We start from the raw sequence: 18,626 nt of genomic DNA, 5'->3' as shown, positions 1-18,626 counted from the left end.
AGTTTTCTTTTCTCAATGGAAATCTTAAAATATAATTTTATATTTTTTCTCTTAAAGTCTATGTTCCAGTTATATGCTTTTCAGCACATAGTTTACAGACAGTTGCAAATTCAGGAAAGCTAGCTGAGTGAAGAAAGCTGGATTGTCAGAGAATTTTAATTCTAGACTTTGTGTTTTCATTGGGAAAGTGTGCAAGGGGCTGGAAATCATAAAAAATAATTACTATCACTTTACTCCTTCAATTATATCTACCACAGCTGGATAAAAAAATTAGTTCAAAGAGTCCCATGGCCTCTGTTAAGGCTGGCAAGATGATTAAGATGATCTTTTCTGGCCTTAGACAGTATGAATCTCGGAAAGTACTTACATGTGATATGCTGGGAAATTATTCCAGTTTAAGCCTTGTGGCAACAAACTCAGTTTATTTTACATATGAGCTTTTTTTTTTTTTCTTTTCTTTTAATGGGTATGTAGTTGTAAGTTGTAGCTATAGTTGTAGTTGTTTTCTTTAAAGTGGGCAGGAGAAAACTGATTTCTATGAGTATGCATGCCAAGGACTCAGAAGACAATACAGGCCAAATAGGCTCCAAACTTAATTTAACTTACACCTTCTTCTTGACTCCTGGCGTAATGATTGCACCCATTTAGTCCTTTATACATCAGCAGAATGAAAGCTAGTAAAAAAGGTTCCAAGTGATTTTAATGGGAAGGGCTCTAATTCAGACAACCTTATGACTAATTTCTGGACTTTACCCATAGAAATCTATGGTGTGGAATGTCTGCTAATTCACCTATTCTATCCCCTACAGTACAATAAATATATCCTGACCTTACATTAGGCATGACAACAAGGAGAAGTTGTCTTAGAAGCACCTACTTTGCCAATGATTTGGGAAAAAATTCTCATGACGTGGAAGAGCAATATATAACAAATTAATTTAGACATAAAACTCAAAAGTAATTTGCTATTCAGGAGCAAAATATACACAACAATAAAAACACTTCTAATTTGTCTCATTTTGCTCTACCATTCATAACAGTGATTGCACACCAAATTCAGCCATTTCCAGCCATTTCTAATTTTCGAAAAACCAGGAGCCATAGTGATTTCTCTTACAGAATATTACTAAGATATTTTTACCTTTACGGTATTTTAGAACATGTTATTTTATAAAGCAAGAAGTGGCAATTGTGATCATCTGTCCTCTGAAATGTGTATGCTAGGAAGTGAATGCACTGTGCTGGCTACTCATCCACTGCTGAATGTAGAATGCAGTCCCAATACCAACTCAGTATTGTCCTGCTTGCATATGCAATGTGCACATGAGTTCTTTTGGTTCAAGGACCCTCTGATAACTGAATTTATTTTAGCCTAGTCATGTTGCCCTGTAGTATAATTTCTTATCTTCCAGTTTATTAAGTGTATGACCATAAGTTTGGACATACTAAAACACAACGGTTTTTGTTTGTTTCTAATTTAGAAACATCCATATAAAACTGTTTATAGCACCTTATCATTCTTTCCATTATTTAATAATAGTTATGTGAAATAGATCAGTGCATATATCCAAGACCATATCTACACATAAGGTGGCCAGGGCAGATCTCTGTTCGCCAACACAAGTTTTATGGACTGATTAATGCAAAGATTGTTTAAATTTAGCCCCTTTTAGAGGAGATTGGCTACATTCACAATCTGTGGTATCCCTCTGACCCCAAGGCATAACCACCATTACTGTTTAGAGAAAATAATCAGGTAAAGTATTGAAATAGTATGAGAACTGTTTTGCAGCCAGTGAAAATGGTGATTTTATACTATGAAACATAAAATTTTTGTTACATTTAATGTATATCATGTTCTGTCTTGTGATTTAACACCAGCTAAGTCCCAAATAGCCACTCACTCTGTCCCACTCTGTGGTACATGGAAGAAAATTCGAAGGGCAAACACAAGAAAACTCATGGGTTAAGATAAAGATGGTTTAGTAAGTGAAGAAAAGCTGCAGGGGGAAGCAAAGGAAAATAAGAAATTAATTCATTACCTCCTTGGCAGGCAAGTGTTTTGCCATTTCCAGGAAAGCAGGGTTCCACCACGCATAACAGTCATCTGGGGCCAGCTGTCCCATCTCTGTCCTCTCTCAACTTCTTGGGCACCCCCAGCCTCCTTGCCAGTATTGTGTGGTGAGAAGCAGGAAAGACCTTGACTCTGTGTAAGCACTGCTCAGCAGTAACAAAAACAACTGTGTTATCAACACTGTTTTGGTCACAAATAAAAAATATGGCACCATGCAAGCTGCTCTGAAGAGAATGAACTCCATTGCAGCCAAAACCAGTACAATTACCCTTTCTAATTTCTTATCTAAAAAAATCCATGTGCTAACCAAACATGTTTCACAAAAAACCTAAATAAATTGTGTTCCACTCTTACCTTTATCAAACGAACATCCAGAATCACCAAACATAGGCAACAGGTTAGCTTGGCAGATTATTAACTCTAAATCTATGTTGATTGGAGTTAATAATATCAGTCTATTTAAGCTGGGTGGTGGTGGTGGTGTTTGGTTTGGGGTTTTTTTTGTTTGTTTTTATTTTATTTTATTTGCATCTCATATTAGCAGTTCAGCAATTATCTTTCTCAGGATGTCAGGCCAGTAGACCTATAGTTTTGTAAGTCATTATGGCTTTTAAACATTGGCAGTATGTCTGCTAGTGCTTTTTGAAGTATTACCATGAATAATTAAAAGTAAGCTAGAACTGGCTAGAACTGTCAAATATAAAATCACATTTTATTTATGATATCTTATTTTTGCCAACATTTTATTTTGTGTCTTTGTTTAGTTCAGGCAAAATTTCACCTTATTTATTCATTTATCACTTAACAGAATCCTTGTTTACTTGTGTTTCTGTGTGCAAAGAAAACATGTAAATAACATGCTGATGCTCCTATTCATAATTATATTGGTGTCTTTAGCATATGCTTAGGTTAAACTAATTACAAGATTTTTGCACAAATTTCCCTTAGTTTGGGCTGTCTGTGACAAGTGACTTCTCAGCCTTCCCCTGAAACAAGAGACATGGTACAATTCACAAAATACTCAGGGCATGTATTTTAGAAATTCATGAAAGTTGCAGAGACTGAAGACAGATGTTTTTGATCTTTTCTTCTTTTCTTTCAGCCTGAAGAAGAGAAGACTCTGGGGGTACCATATAGCAACCTTCCAATACCTGAAAGGAGCCTATAGGAAAGCTGGGGAAGACCTGTTCACTAGCACATGTAACAATAGGATAAGGGGTAATAGTCTTAAAATGGAGAAGGGTAGATTTAGGTTGGATTAGGAAAAAGTTCTTTAATATGAGGGTGGTTGATCACTGGAACAGGTTGCCTATAGAAACAGTGGAGGCCCCATCCTTGCATACATTCAATTTCAGGCTTGATGGTGCTCTGAACAATCTGTTCTAGTTGGTGATGTCCTTGCTTATGGTAGGGGGGTTGGACTAGGATGACCGTTAGAAGTCCCTTCCAGCCAAATACATTATGTGATTCTATGACTCCTTAATTGCACATAGCAGTTTTTGGTTTTATATACTTAACATCCTAAACCAGCTCAAAAGCATTTTGGTGCATACAGTAGATTGTAGATTCATGGACTGAAAAAACATTGCACAGTTGTCTGAGAAGGGCAATGGCCTTTTCAACAGCCGCAACCAGTTTGGTTGTCTCCTCTGTCCTTGCAAACACATTAGTAATTATTGGGCATTGTACTTTATTAATATATTGTGAAAAAAAAAAAAAAATTACATTAGTTATGATACATCATCCAAGAAAAATACTTCTATTTTCTGTGTAAGCAGCCTGGCACCTTCTTTTCACAGAGTACCTATTAAGACCAAGATTATATACTTATGTTTTTACTTGTAACAAAATCAGCAACTGTATTCATAAGCTACATCTGATTCCAGTCTAGACCTACTGTGTAGCAAGGAGATTTATAAAACAATGGCCATGTCTTTCAATGCTAAAAATTTACTGGAAGTCTTTAAAATGGTAAGATTCTTTGCAGCAAATGAAGTGTTCTGCTTAGAGAAAAGCACACAAAGATAAACATGTACTTGATATTGGTTCAGTCTATACAACAGATGGCAATATGGATGCAAATAAATGGATGCTTATCCTTTTATTATTATTAGTTAATATTTACATCACTGGAATGCTCAGAGGCCTATTATGCTAGACACTACACAAATACACACTGGAACATTTTGTTCCAGTATCATTTCTCCTGCTGAACACTGAACTCATTGATGGCTTGGTTGTATTGCCCAGAGAGTCGTTCAGACGTACAAAGGGTTGATTTCCTCCAGCTGCTCTGAAAAGTTTGTAACCTAAGCAGGAAAAGGAGAAAGGAAGGAAGGAAGGGAGAAAGGAAGGAAAGGAGGAAGGGAGGGAGGGAGGAAGGGAGGGGGGAAGAGTGGAGGAAGAGAGAGGGGAAGACAGGGAAAGAGGAAGGGAGGGAAGGTGGAAGTCTGGTAGGACACTAGGAGCTATATAGGACTTATAAAACATGCAGTATTCAGTGGCCAACAAAGACATCTGTAATTATTAACTAAACTAATGCATTCAATTTTGAAATTGAAAATGTTCCACTGTTTTCATACAGAGTGTATTTTAATCATGATAATTAATGTGTTGTTGCATTGTATATTATCAGTTCTACAATACAACTTATTATTGTATATAATCACTTCTCCACCAAAAAGCCTCTTTGGCAGTAGGGTTTTGTCTGAGGACTTTTTCTACCAGGTAACAGGAACAAGCCTCTGAAATTCATCCTTGCCCTCAGCAGGTGAATCATTCTGTCTCTCACAATTAAGATCTACTGGAGTTAAAACCAGATTTCAATCAGCTGCTCTCTGATCCTGTGAATGGGTCTCAGCTCCATTGGTATACAAAGTTTTTTTCTCTCCTCTTTTCTTGCTTTCTCACCTCTTTGAAGGGAAAAATGAAATACCTTTTTTTAGAAGTCTACTCGGTGTTTTAATGTTTAGGATTTAAACAGGAACCCGCTATTTAGCTCATTTAAAAAACAGTAGAAATACAACTATCTAAAAAGAAGCAGTTTATATGATTTTAAAAATTAATAGATGTAGAAATCAGGCTTTGTATGGACATTCTGTTGCAGCATAAGCTACAAAATACTATAGTATTTGCCTTACAAAAAAATTAAAAATTATATTTGTATTCCTTTTCAAATTACAAGCCTTTAAAAATGAATTAGTATGAAAGAAATCTTATCAACATCATTATGATATCTTATAAGAAAATTATAATAAGATAGATATAAATTAAGATAAGGGAGGGGAAGGTTGATCCATAATGGACTGGTAAATAATAGAACAATGTGATTTGTGGATGTTCTCATCTCAGGATGTTTTGATAACAGATACTGTCTCATGATTGTGACGAACTGTTGCTATTCAACCATTATCCATCAACTATCCTTCCTTGTGTCTCCACAGCTATTGAGAATCTGCATTTTGGAAAAGACCACTTCGTCCTTCCTACACTTATGGTTCCAGAAGATCAAGTAAAATTACTATTGTTCTCTATTTGGCATATTTGCCTATAGAGAGTTTTCTGTCTTTTAATGAAGCGCTCCCAACTAATTTGAAAATTGCCTTATAAAACTGGCATCTTACTCAGGTCTAAAGCCATTGCTATAATATCAAGTGGGAGACTGTAAATAGGCATATGAACCATACATGCTCCTAACTAATGAGATGAACATTTTTCTTTCTTTCTGGAATACAGCATTGAATTACATCCCATCAAATAGCTCTAGTGGTATCAGTTATAAGAATAGATTTCATTGCTGAGCTCTTTGATTTACCTTCAAGTTTGATGCAATCAACAGTTCTGGAATTCATTTCCAAGCCTTGATTTTTGTAATTAAATGTGAATGTGGTGGCCTGACTCTGCACCAAATATACCTTTATGTTCTCCATAAGTCCCTAACACTAAAGCACTCTGGTAGCACAATATGAGTGCTTAGAGTAATCGCAGCTCTACAGTCAGGAGTCTACAGTCTATTTCAGAGCAGTAATCTGAAGTCTGTTCAGCTGGCATTTTTGGCAGTTGTACACATCTAATCAGAATTTCTTGCTCCCCAGCTCATGCCAACCATGGTAATGCCATAACCCCTCCCTGACAGCCTTGATGACCGTCCTTTATAGGCAGCCCAATTGCACAAGGTAAAAAACACAATTGACAAGAACATCCTTTAAGGTCACAAATTCAGAAACTAGCAGTAAAGCATAGGCTTCAAATGCCAATAAAGCTAGAGATAATGAATGCCACTGATAGTAGTTCTTAATATGAAAAAGTTATTTTGAATGCTTTTAAAAAATAATATCAGTATGGCTTTAGGAAGTCATACAAGCTTATTCCGGTTATGCAGGTAGTAGCAGCCTCTGCAGCAAGGAGGTAAGATTCTATCCTGAAGGAAGAATCTGAGCTTATACTAGAGACAGGACAATGAGTTTCTTGTCAAATACACTTGTTTTCGTTTGGTGTGTAGTTTAGTCTATATTCTTGTCATAGTTCTGATGGTGAACATAAAAATATCACTCTTCTGAACTCCAATATGACTGACTTTAGCTTTATTACAAACCATGTGTAATTAACATTGGGGATTCTTCCAGTATGGAAAAAGAGGCCCAAATAAGTTTTTGATGTATCTGTTCTGTATTGGGCTTGTTCTCTATTACTGCTCTATCACTGACACAATTCAAGTGCATAGTGATTAGTCACTCTTATTTTAGCCTAGCATATATGAAAGAACAAAGGTTCAAACAGTGTGAAAAAGCAAATGTAAGGCAGACTTATGTTGTTTGTATGGGTTAGAGGAATTTTCTTAACTATTTTGGCACTCTTTTTGCCAAGAAGGGTTTGAATGTGTTTTGCTGCCGTAAAGAGGAAGACAGGCTATAGATTGTTTTCTGTTACAGTATTTTATTAGCCATAAAATTTGCCATGTGTCACATTTGTCAAATAATGCTTATTAATAAAGTTAATCTTGAGCTAGTGGCTAATTAATCTGAAAATTCCTTAGCGCACACACACAACCTATTCGTAAATGAGTCATTCTCTTAAGCTAAGGAAATGTTTATGTCAGGGTAAAACATGATTAATTAGTCTAAGATTCTAGGAATGAATGTTCAAACTCCTTGTATTTTAACAGATGACAAAGAAATTATGTCAAATAATTAACCTTCGTATTACAAAAAATGTGGAGAACAAGTATTTAGTGTATCTGTTAACTACAGCGAAAGAGCATGCAAAAGCAAGCAAAAACCTAATCTGCAAAAAGAGACCCAGTTATTTCTGTACAGAAATATATTTTACATTGGATGTCATTCAAGTTACTTGTAGCCTTCTGTCTATGATTCACACTGCTTGGGCAGCATGTGCCAGTGGCACAGCATATCCATTCCTTAGATTATAGTCTGAAATAAATTTTAAATTATGGTCATAGTTTACTAACCCATATTAAATAATATGATGTAATGACTCTGCATTGCCTTCCATTCTGGGGACTGGCTTGTCCTTGGTTAAATAACACCCTTGTAAAATTGCAAGGCAAAATAAACTGTTTTCCTCTTAACTAAACAGAGATAGCCCAGTAACACAAAATTACTGAAAAGATGTGATTTGGAGAAATTGCACTTCCTTGCTTAGTATGTATTGTGCATGCCCTACAGCCTTCCCTAACCAGTAGCTCCCAATTTCATTTAAATTGTAATGATTTCCTTTAAGGACAATTACGTTGCCTAAGAGCAATGCATGCATAATAATGCTGCTTTGGCACAGTTCTGTATAGAATGAGAGTAATAACTGTTTATTAATATGATAATTAACTGTTAATGCTTAGCAACCTAATTATATCTGTTAAATAACTTACATTTTGGAGCCAAATTCTAGCAAAAATAATTATATTAAAATTAAAAAAAGCTATGAGTATCATTGTAAAGACACAGTTAATGTTTAAAGTGCTGGATTTTTACCTCACTTACATGAAACAGATTTTGGATTTCTGCTTGCTGTGAACGAAAGTGGCTGAAAGGCCTTCCTTGTTCTAACAGGAAATGGCTTGATGTTAGAACTTGCAGCTTATTTCAGGAAACACGTGAATGAACTATGAATGCCATAAAATATGAAGAAATTAATACAACTTTGTGTACTCCATAGGGTTATTAAAAAGAGTTTAGAATGATAAAAACTCTTAGCAAGAGTGGTGATCTTAGTAAATTGTATTATTACTTTTCCTTTTTTCGGTCCAGCAAACTGTCTTGGTATTGAAAACACAAGGACAAATACACACCTGGCAAGATCTTGGCTAGGAATAATAAAATGTCAGTGCCATAACTTATGCCATACCTGGTGATTGCCCAAAGAAAAAAATATGAATAATCAAATGTCTGAATGGTTTAACTTATGACAGAAATGCATTTGTTTAGCCTAAAGAAGAATAAAAACTGAGGAGGCAGTGTTCAAGTCAGAAGTTAAGTAGAATTGACCAAGGATTGAATTGAGTAGAGTTAATTAACTGAACATGGAGAATAGTCTTTAACTGAAGAAAGAAATGTTGAGGAGAGGCATTAGAATATATTTCTAATGATAAACATAGCAAACCCATGCAATAGTTCTTCTGGGAAGACTGCAAAGGCTGCATTATTGGAGGCCCTGAACCTAGTTAATCACTCATCAGGAATTACATAGGCTGAGCTTATTCTGAAGCAACAGGATGGCTCAGTCAACTCCTGAAGACTTTCCTAGCCCTGGAACACTTTGGTAGTCTTTTCTCCATAGTAGCATCATAGGTCTGACTATTATTTCAAATATTCAACATTTTAAGTAGTGGTATACGAAGAGATTGTTTGCATTAATTGGTCAATTGTTCTCTGAAGTACTATCACTATACTTAAGATACTTATGCCATTTGATTATCTCTCTTACTGTTCTCAGCTGCAAGCTGTGCAGCAAAAGCCACATTTTTATCTCTGTGGCTGCTGACTTTTGTTGGTGTTCTTCTCATTTCTTGACCATACAATGTCAATTTCCAAATTGTGTCAATTTCCATTATCCTTGTTCTACAAACTTTGGAACAAAAGCTCAGGAAATAATTCCTCTCAGAATATCTAGAAGCACAGATAAGAATTAATCTAGGTATCCTGAAGACAATTGTATATCCTGGAATTTTTTCTTTAGATAACCCTTTCTGAAACATTTGTTTAAGATGGAAGTGGAAATTTTCCATCTTACTTTGTTTCCTACAGTATCTTTTTTTGTCCAATAATTTTGAGGACTATTATTTTTCATGTTTGGTCTCACACTAAGCCTCCATCCAGAGTTTTATTTTATAATAAACAGTCTTTTTGAAACCCCACCAAGCCTTAATAAAATCCAGTTAGAATCTTCAGAGTCCTCTAGAATCTTCCTTTCCCCAGCACTTCCCTCTAGTTATCACTATTAAGTTAAATAGGAATATAATGTAGAATAGTTTTTTATTATCCTTTGGTTCTCCTTTGGATAGCTCTGAAACTGGTTTTATAGCTTACCTCCTATCAGTTTCATTATAATAATCTAAAATTTCATTCTTCAGGATAAAGAATACAACTGAATCCAGTATTCTAAATAAGTTCTCCCTGTCATCCAATCCAGTATTCTAAATAAGTTCTCCCTGTCATCCAATCATAAGTCATTGAACATTTTAATGATCAACAATAGCAACTGAATTTAAATTTGTTCCAGAATTAAGATGTACTATCATTTGCAGAATACAGTGTCATGTTAGCCAATGTCACTTAGTTGACAGACAGACACTTATTGAATTAGAACACTTCTTCTCAGGGAGTTCATTGGTATGCCAAGGTGAACATAGAAGGACCATGTTCAGGAAGATTAAGGATGGTTGGAAATACACGGATTGATTCAGAATCCGCTGTAGTAATCCAGGAGTTTCATACTAACTCACTAGACACGAGATCGGACTTTACAATATAGACATTATAAATGCCAAAAACTGAAATATATCTTAATAATGGTCATTTGAATCACAAGGATAATGGAAAGAGAACTGACTGACACAAACTGTACTCTGAGTCGTCTTATTAGCTCTACTCTAGAGAGTTCCATTTGTAAGAATTGAAGGGAGCAAAAAAGGAACACTGAAATTTGTGACCTTCCATCACAACTGAAATAAATCAACTCTAAAATAAAAGGGCATAACACTAGCACTCTGCATTCTCCACACTGAGCAACCTCATCTGTCTCTTAGAAGAGAAATGGATTCTTGGCAACTGAGCTAGCTGACAGTGTTCTGATTTGTTTGAGCCAGCTATTTCAGGGTGATTCATTAAGATCTATTAACACAAAATTTAAGATCTCTGTCTTTTCACTTTTTATTTCAGAATTAGAAATTCTGCTGAAGACAGGTCAGTTAAACCCTGTGTTATTACCAAGCTGATAAAATATAAAAGACTTTTATTTATCTTTATTATGGATGGTGTAGGCAGACCATGAGAAGTACTAGAACTACACTGCAATCAGAACTGGGAGATTCAGGAATCACTGTACTGATGTCCTTAGTTCTATGAAACATACATATACACAAATACATGAAAGAATTAGGATTAACATGAATCACAGTATCATTTGAGTTTTTACCCCCTTTAGAGGAATTGCTCCGGTATCCCTTCGGTTCTCTGTGATGCAAAGAGAGAAAGAAGATTGCAGCTGCTTAGAGGAATCTTACCAATGCAGTGCTGGTTAGTTCCTATATAACATGATGACCTTACCGTACTGGTCTCATAATGATCCAGGCACAGACACCTGACCCTAACAAAGTGTCTCACAGATTCCAACTTAAGTGTCTTCATGGCATATTTTGCAATAGCTAAAAAAAGCCTTAGAAAGATGATCTACAAAATCATTATGCATTTGTTCCTGAGCTGTGTAAAGATTGTCAATACAAAACACTCCATACATATTTCTGGATACAGACCTCCATTCTCAGAGATAAGAAACCTCTATTAATCTAGGATCAGAGGCTAGGTACATTCCTGAAAGTTTGGAGGCTTAACTGATTAGGCTTATATTCATTAAAGAGCAGATGTCAGTGTCATGCTCTTACTGTACGTGCTGCCTTTGTGGCTAAGTGCATTTGTCCAAACCGTGAGGGACCTGTGTTGAGTTTGCAGCTCACCCTGAGGAAATTCATATCCATCTTTTAGTCTGAGTGCAACCTTTGCCTTACAGGTGGACAATCACCTCTCTACTCCTGCTGGCCACACTAGCCCTGGTGCAGGCCAGGATGCTGTTTGCCTTCTTGGTCACCTGGGCACACTGCTGACTCATGTGAAGCTAGCTGTTGATCAACACCCTCAGTTCTCTTTCTGTCAAGTAGCTTCCCAGCCACTTTTCCCCAAGTCTGTAGCATGGGGTTGTTGTGGCCCAAGTGCAGGACTCAGCACTTGTATTTGTTGAAGCCCATATGATTAGCATCAGCCCATCAATCTAGCCTGTCCAGGTTCCTCTGAAGACCCTTCCTACGCTCAGGCAGATCAACACTGCCACCTAACTTGGTGTTGTCTGCAAACTTACAGAGGGTGCTGCCAATCTCCACACCTAGGTCATTGATAAAGGTATTAAACAGTAGTGGCCCCAGCCCTGAGCCCTGGGGAACACTTATGACTGGCCATCAACTGGATTTAACTCCATTCACCACCACTCTCTGGGCCTGGCCATCCAGCCAGTGTTTGAACCAGCAGAGCATATCCCTTTTCAGGCCTAGGGCAGCCAGTTTTTCCATGAGAATGCTCTGAGGAACAGTGTCAAAAGCTTTACTGAAGTCCAGGTAGACAACATCACCTTTCCCTCATCCAACAGGTGGGTCATCTTGTCATAGAAAGAGATGAGGTTCGTTAAGCAAGACCTGTCCTTCATGAACCCATGCTGGCTGGGCTTGATCTGTCCTGTAAATGGTATATTATGGCACTCAAGATTATTTACTCCATGGCCTTCCCTGGCACCAACATCAGACTGAGAGGTCTGCAGTTTCCCAGATCCTCCTTGCAGCCCTTCTTGTAGATAGGTGTCACATTTGCTAACCTCCAGTCTGTTGAGACCTCCCTGGTTAACCAGGACTGCTGATAAATCATGAAGACTGACTTGGTAAGCACATATGCCAACTTCTTCAGCACTCTCGGGTGTAATCCATCCAGCCCCATAGACTTGTGCATATCTAGATGGTGCAGTAGGTGACTAACCATTTCCGCTTGGATTATGGTGGACTCCTTCTGTTCCCTGTACCTGTTTTCCAGCTCTAGGGGCTGGCTACCTAGAAAACAATCCTGCTATTAAAGACTGAGGTAAAGAAGGCATTAAGTACCTCAGCCTTTCCTCACCCTTTGTCACTATGCATCCAATAAAGGGTGGGTTGTCCTTAGTACTCCTCCTGCTGTTAATATATTTATAGAAGTATTTTTATTGTCTTTGATTGCAATAGACAGATTGAGTTCTAGCTGGCCTTTGGAGAATTCTCTCAGGAAGAAGGTGGGGGTTTAAAAACTAAGCCTAAAGAAAACCTGGCACTAGGTTTTGCATTTCCTCCCTAAACTGCAACTTGTTTAAACTGGGAGCTAATTGGCTGAGTACTGTCACACAGGCACCTTTTCCCCAGACCTATATTTCAGTGGAAGTGTCCCCAGCTGCTGCTCTCCAAAGAAGGCCCATATCCTTGGTGTGCTTCAGAAATGCTGTGAGCATGGCTGCAGGGCCAGGTTCACCCAAGGTGCTCATCTGTCACCAATCCAGGTCATGATGGCTCACAGGTGAGTGCTTGTCAACTCACTCCTCAGGGACCACCTATCTGTGCATTTGCGGTCACCTAATAAACTTTAAATCTCAAAATTAAGGCATAAATCTAGAGTAAACAAGTGATTAATTGTTTGCTTTTGGGATACATAGGGCTACAAAAATGATCAGAGGACTGGAGCACCTCTCGTATTAAGATAGGCTGAGGAAGTTGGGGTTGTTCAGCCTGGAGAAGAGAAGGCTCCAAGGAGACCTCATAGTGGTTTTCCGATACCTGAAGTGGGCCTACAAGAAAGCTGGTGCAGGACGTTTTCATAGGCACTCAGAGAGAGGACAAGGGACAATGGTTTAAAACTTGAAGAGAGAAGATTTAGATTAAATATTTGGAGGAAATTCTTTACTATGAGGGTGGTAAAGGAGGAACAGGTTGCTCAGGGAGGTCATGGAAGCCCCATCCCTGGCAATATTCAAGGCCAGGTTGGATAGGACTCTAAGCAACCTGATCTAGTGGTAGATGTCCCAGCCCACAGAGGGGGGTTGTATCTAAATGATCTTGAAGGTCCCTTCAAACCCTAACCTTTCTATGATTTCCACATATGGTGGGGTTTTTTTTTTGGTGCTCACTCTTCCTGGTTTGCATCCCATCAATAGTTTCTTAATCTCCTGGCACAGGAAATAAATATAAACTCAAATAGATAAAAAATGCCTCTCCCATCCTTCAGTCTCATTTTACCCAGTGGCTTAATTCTCTTCCTAGGAAACATAAGAAAAGATTTGATTGTATTATCCACAGATCACTGGTCATGTAATTTTTTGTGACTTGTCTGTAAAGCACCAATGGAGCAATATAAAAAACAAGGAGACAGTAAAAATTAAAATCACTCAGTGGTTGATATAACCCTCTGCACGTGGTTTTGTACCATTGAATAACTTTTCTTCTCTCTTGGCATATTTTTTCCTAAATATTAGTAAAGTAGAGAAAGGTCGGGCTGTCGTATATCAGCCTCTCTAACAGACTCTTGCTCACTATCATTGATGACAATGGACCTCACAAGTGATCCCAGATCATATTCTCTCTGTGTCACTTTATTGTTATTTATTGTGTCACTAGAGACTGTATGCAGCAATTTGTAGAGTATGACAGGAAAGGCTGCTTGGCACTCCTCAGCTTAGTGAAATGAAAATCATATATCCATAAATATATATATATATATATATATATATATATATAACTGCCAGTGTAAAAAGGAGACATAAAAGCAATGCTTTATTTATTATTTCTTTTTCTCATCATGTTTTTCTGACCTAGCAGAGTTTTCTTAGCACATATATAAATACAGATATGTTTAATATTACTGATGACTAAAAAATGTGGGAATAAAGGCATTGTGAAGAAGAAGACAATGTTGTGACCTAAAAACACTGGGCAATTGGTAGTGGGAAAAGTATACACAAATAAAAGGAAAGACATCTGAAAATGGAACGTAAAATTACTTAGAAGCTTACAAAGCACTATCATTGAGAGAGAAAGAATTTTTTTTTTAAATAAAATTATTTAGATTATCTAAAAGAGCTCTATGCAAACAAAAATTAATACTGTGCCAAAGTTCTCATCCATTTCAGGCTGATGAAGGATTTTAGAACAATTAAAAGCAAATATGTTCCTCAAATTTAGTAAGAAGAAGTATAACATAACAATTCAAACAGAATAAGAGTAAAGACTAAAAAATGTAAAAATCAGTTTCTGAATACAAGTATTCATGATGATGTGTGGCTATATTCAAAATCTTTAGACATTAACAAAATGTTCTCAGCATCTTGTTAATTTTCTACCATCATTGTAAATTAGTTGAAACCCTTAAAAAAAAAAAAAAAAAAAAAAAAAATCATAGGTAACAGTGTGGGGAATAATTGTCTCTACACAGCTGAAATTGACTTTATCATCAATCAATGTCACATTTGAGCCATAAATATTTGTACAATGTCACAGCTGCTAAATGATGTCACAGCAACACATTAGCATTACGCAACACTAAAGGACTCAGGGTCACCAAACAGTGAAACTTTGCATTTACAGCTTTTTGGTCAACTGGAGCCATTTGATACTATTTTCTCCTTCAGATCCATGCATGAATACCAGAAATACTTTTGATATCTTCACCTGAATTAGTAACACTCACTAGTCTTGCTTTAAAATCAGTGGGAAAAGGAGAAACTTTTGGACCATTGTTCATCTCATCTTAAAGTAAGCATCTAACACAGGCCAGTAGTATTGCATCTTCAAAAGTCTTACTTCTGTCCCTTGATCAGAAAAGGAGCCTACAAAGGCATGTAGATGTCCTCACTGTAGATTTCTAATGTTAAGTGAGATTGATTCCACTAATACATTTTAAATCTTTGTTTTTCTGTATCTTTGTTACATGTGTCCAAAAGCACAGGTAATGCTCCTATGAGCACCAGTGCTCACAGTGCTTGCTTCATCAGATCTCACACAATTCTGCCAGAGCAACATATAATATTCCAAATATGTGTACACAAAATTGTCTTAAACATTTTGTGTCTCAGTCAAAACGTTCTTGTCTTCAAGGTAATATTTTATAAAGGAAATTAATTATTCATATCCTCAGAAAATGTTAAGATAAGAAAGAACAGCTTATGATACTTCAGACATCTAAAAGTTACAGATATAAGACTGAGCCAGCCATCCAAGTTCCCTTGACAGTCACTGGAAAGAAATTGGCACCTCCAAAGGGCAATCTATCTGACCTATTCTAGATAGCAATTTTAGAATGAGACATAGTGTCCCCTTGAGGTGCACATTTCTCTTCATTGACTATAAAGAAAAAAATAGGGTGAATTAGATTTACATATTTTTTTTTTTAATGTCTAAACTAGTGCAGATTAATTTTATCCTAGGAGGAAGAATGTTAGGCTACTTTGTATGAGAAGCTCATAAGAATATAACAAGGGACAAATTGAACGCTGCTCAAAACAGGGCAACAGCACAGAATTTGGTGAATTTCTTAACATGGACTAGGCTGACTATATATTTGGTATAATAGGGGTAGGAGTTCAAACTTTTAAAAAAATGATAGCCTAAATTTACCCGCACTGCTAAACCTCCTTTATACTAGTGTTGTACACATAGAAAAGATTAGAATCAACTATCTCCCTATATACAGGAGACTTTAAATAAAGAGGCACAGGCTTAAAGTCAAATGCAAAACCTGACCTGAATGCATGTTTGGAAGCTAGTCAGGGTTGGGTGGAGAGAAATGGTAGGTTTGGAAGAAACTGACTGGAATTGAACTGGAATAAAAATTTCTTGCTTAATTAATTTACAAGAACTACCCTATATCAATTAAATGTATATTTAAAACTTGTAATTGAAATTGTTCCTAAAATGTGGAGATTGTTTGTGAAGTAGGGAAATCTATTTTGTCCTATCTTGAATTTCAACTGCTCTAATTTGCCAAATTGGGCAAGAAATGATTTAAAGCTTTTGGCAGGGTTTTGTGGTTGGTGTGGTTGCTAAGCCTAGCTTAAAATATAAACATTACCCTGCCATACAAAGTGCAAAGGAAACAAAAACATTCTATTTTTTTTTTCTTTAGCATAAAACTAAACAAAAACCTCATCTTATAAAAATATGTATATATCTATAATAATGGATAATGTATGGAGAAAAAAGAATCAGCTAGATATTGCAGTAAGGTCAGGTTGGACAGGAGTCAGCAACCTGATCTAGTTGAAGATGTCCTTGATCATTGCAGGTAGGGCTGGACTGGATGACCTTTAAAGGTCCCTTCAAATCTAAACTGTTCTATGATTATATAAGTAAATATTTTAATAAATGTGCATGACTTTCTGTTGAGCAAATATATAGAATACCTGTCCTGAAGTCAGTAGCCAACATCTTGGCTAGGGTCAGGCTTTCAAATGGTTCCGGGTATATTGAGATGGTGTTTTCTACCCAGGCTATCACATTATACGTGCTTTCTTCCTTCACTCATTCTGTTCATTATACTGACTAGTATTAGCACAACACAAATAGTGTATCTGATATTTTACTGAAGAGAAGAAGAACTTGCTTTGGTCAGGGGTGGGGTGAGGGGCAGGAGAGAAGGTACACATGCATGAGCACTAGGGAGTGGGAGACCATCAGGGTAAAGACACACACCAGGCTGTACCAAGTAACACCCACTGAAGTGCAAGATTAGTATAATGAATACCTTGACACTTTAAAAACTTCAATATAACCTGGTTTTAAAGAATAGTTGACTACTTTTAGAATTGTGACATAAATGTAGTAACAGCAACCTACACTGAAAAAAGGTGGGTTTGTTAGCGTGTTTGATTTTACAAACACATTTATCTGAGGGAAAGTGAATACTCATAGAAGTTCTTGGAAATCTCATTCAATCCTCTTTTTTAAACTGTTTTAGATAGGAAAAACATCTACACATTTTTTCCCCAGAAAAGTCGTGTTATCTAAGAATTTGTTTCTAAACCTGGTGAAATATGCCTATGCTTGCAAAAAGTTACCCAGTGTGTATGGCCTGATGCATTGAGAATAAGAGCAGAAGTAAAAGACTTTATCAAAACCTTGAATACACAGACTAAAGGAAATAAAGAATTATACTATGATTCTGTGTTTTGGGAGTTCCAAGGACACTGGAACTTTGCAATATGAAAGAGATGATGCAAGATTCTATTTTTTTTACTCTGGAGTTTGTAAAAAGTTATATCAATGCTATCTAAATGAAACTTAGAGTAATATTTTCCATACCAACAAATTTGTTTCAGAAGAATATTTTTAAGTGTCCATGGGGGATACCAGGAGGAGAATGCCAGGTCAGATAAGCCAGATGTTGAACACAATATAGTATTTTAACAGTGCAATGATGACAGAGATACGACAAAAAAATTTAGGAACTAAGCATAGAATTCCTCCAGTCCAGACCAGTGCAGGAGTTGAACAAAGTAAGATGGAGAAACCTGAAGGGAAAGAAGGATAAAGGGTATATCTGGAATACATATGAATATGAGATAGCTAGGCATTTAACTTTCAGCGTAGCACAGACAGAGGCAAATCCAGACAGGTAAATTTACCTAACTGAAAACATGCACTTGTATGTAAAATGTGCTTTTCTCTTACACCAGACTTAATAAAAGATTTCTACAGCAACATAATATTTCCATTTTATAAATATAATGGCTTTTGTGAATCATAGAATCATTTTGGTTGGAAAATACCCTAAAGATAATCAAGTCCAACCATTAACCTAGAACACTGCCAAATCCACCACTATATCATGTCCCTAAGTGCCACATCTACACCTCTTTTGTATTTAAAAAATAAACTGTAGGGTTGGTGAAGTTGGACCACTTCCCTGGGCAGCCTGTTCCAGTTCCTGACAACCCTTTCAGTGAAAAATTTTTTCCTAATGTCTAATCTAAAACTCCCCTGGCACAACTTGAGGCCATTTCCTCTTGCTTTATTGCTTGTTACTTGCAAAAAGAGACCAACTTTTTACCTACATGCTGTAGTCAACAGAATGATCCATGGTCTTTTGTAGTGCATAAGCACACAAAGGTCATAGACTCAGGCAATGCACCTGGCCAACTACTCAACAGAATTGCAGATGGACTGTGGAAACCAATTCTGTTAAATCCAGCAGGCATCCCCCAAATTAAGTCGCTAGAAACTATTTATTTCACTCAGCCCAGTTTCTTTAATTTCATCCTTCCTGTG

Source organism: Apus apus, chromosome 1, assembly GCF_020740795.1.
Source record: "Apus apus isolate bApuApu2 chromosome 1, bApuApu2.pri.cur, whole genome shotgun sequence".
Classification (NCBI taxonomy): domain Eukaryota; kingdom Metazoa; phylum Chordata; class Aves; order Apodiformes; family Apodidae; genus Apus; species Apus apus.
The sequence above is the reverse complement of the archived record's forward strand: the minus strand, read 5'-3'. Positions refer to the sequence as shown.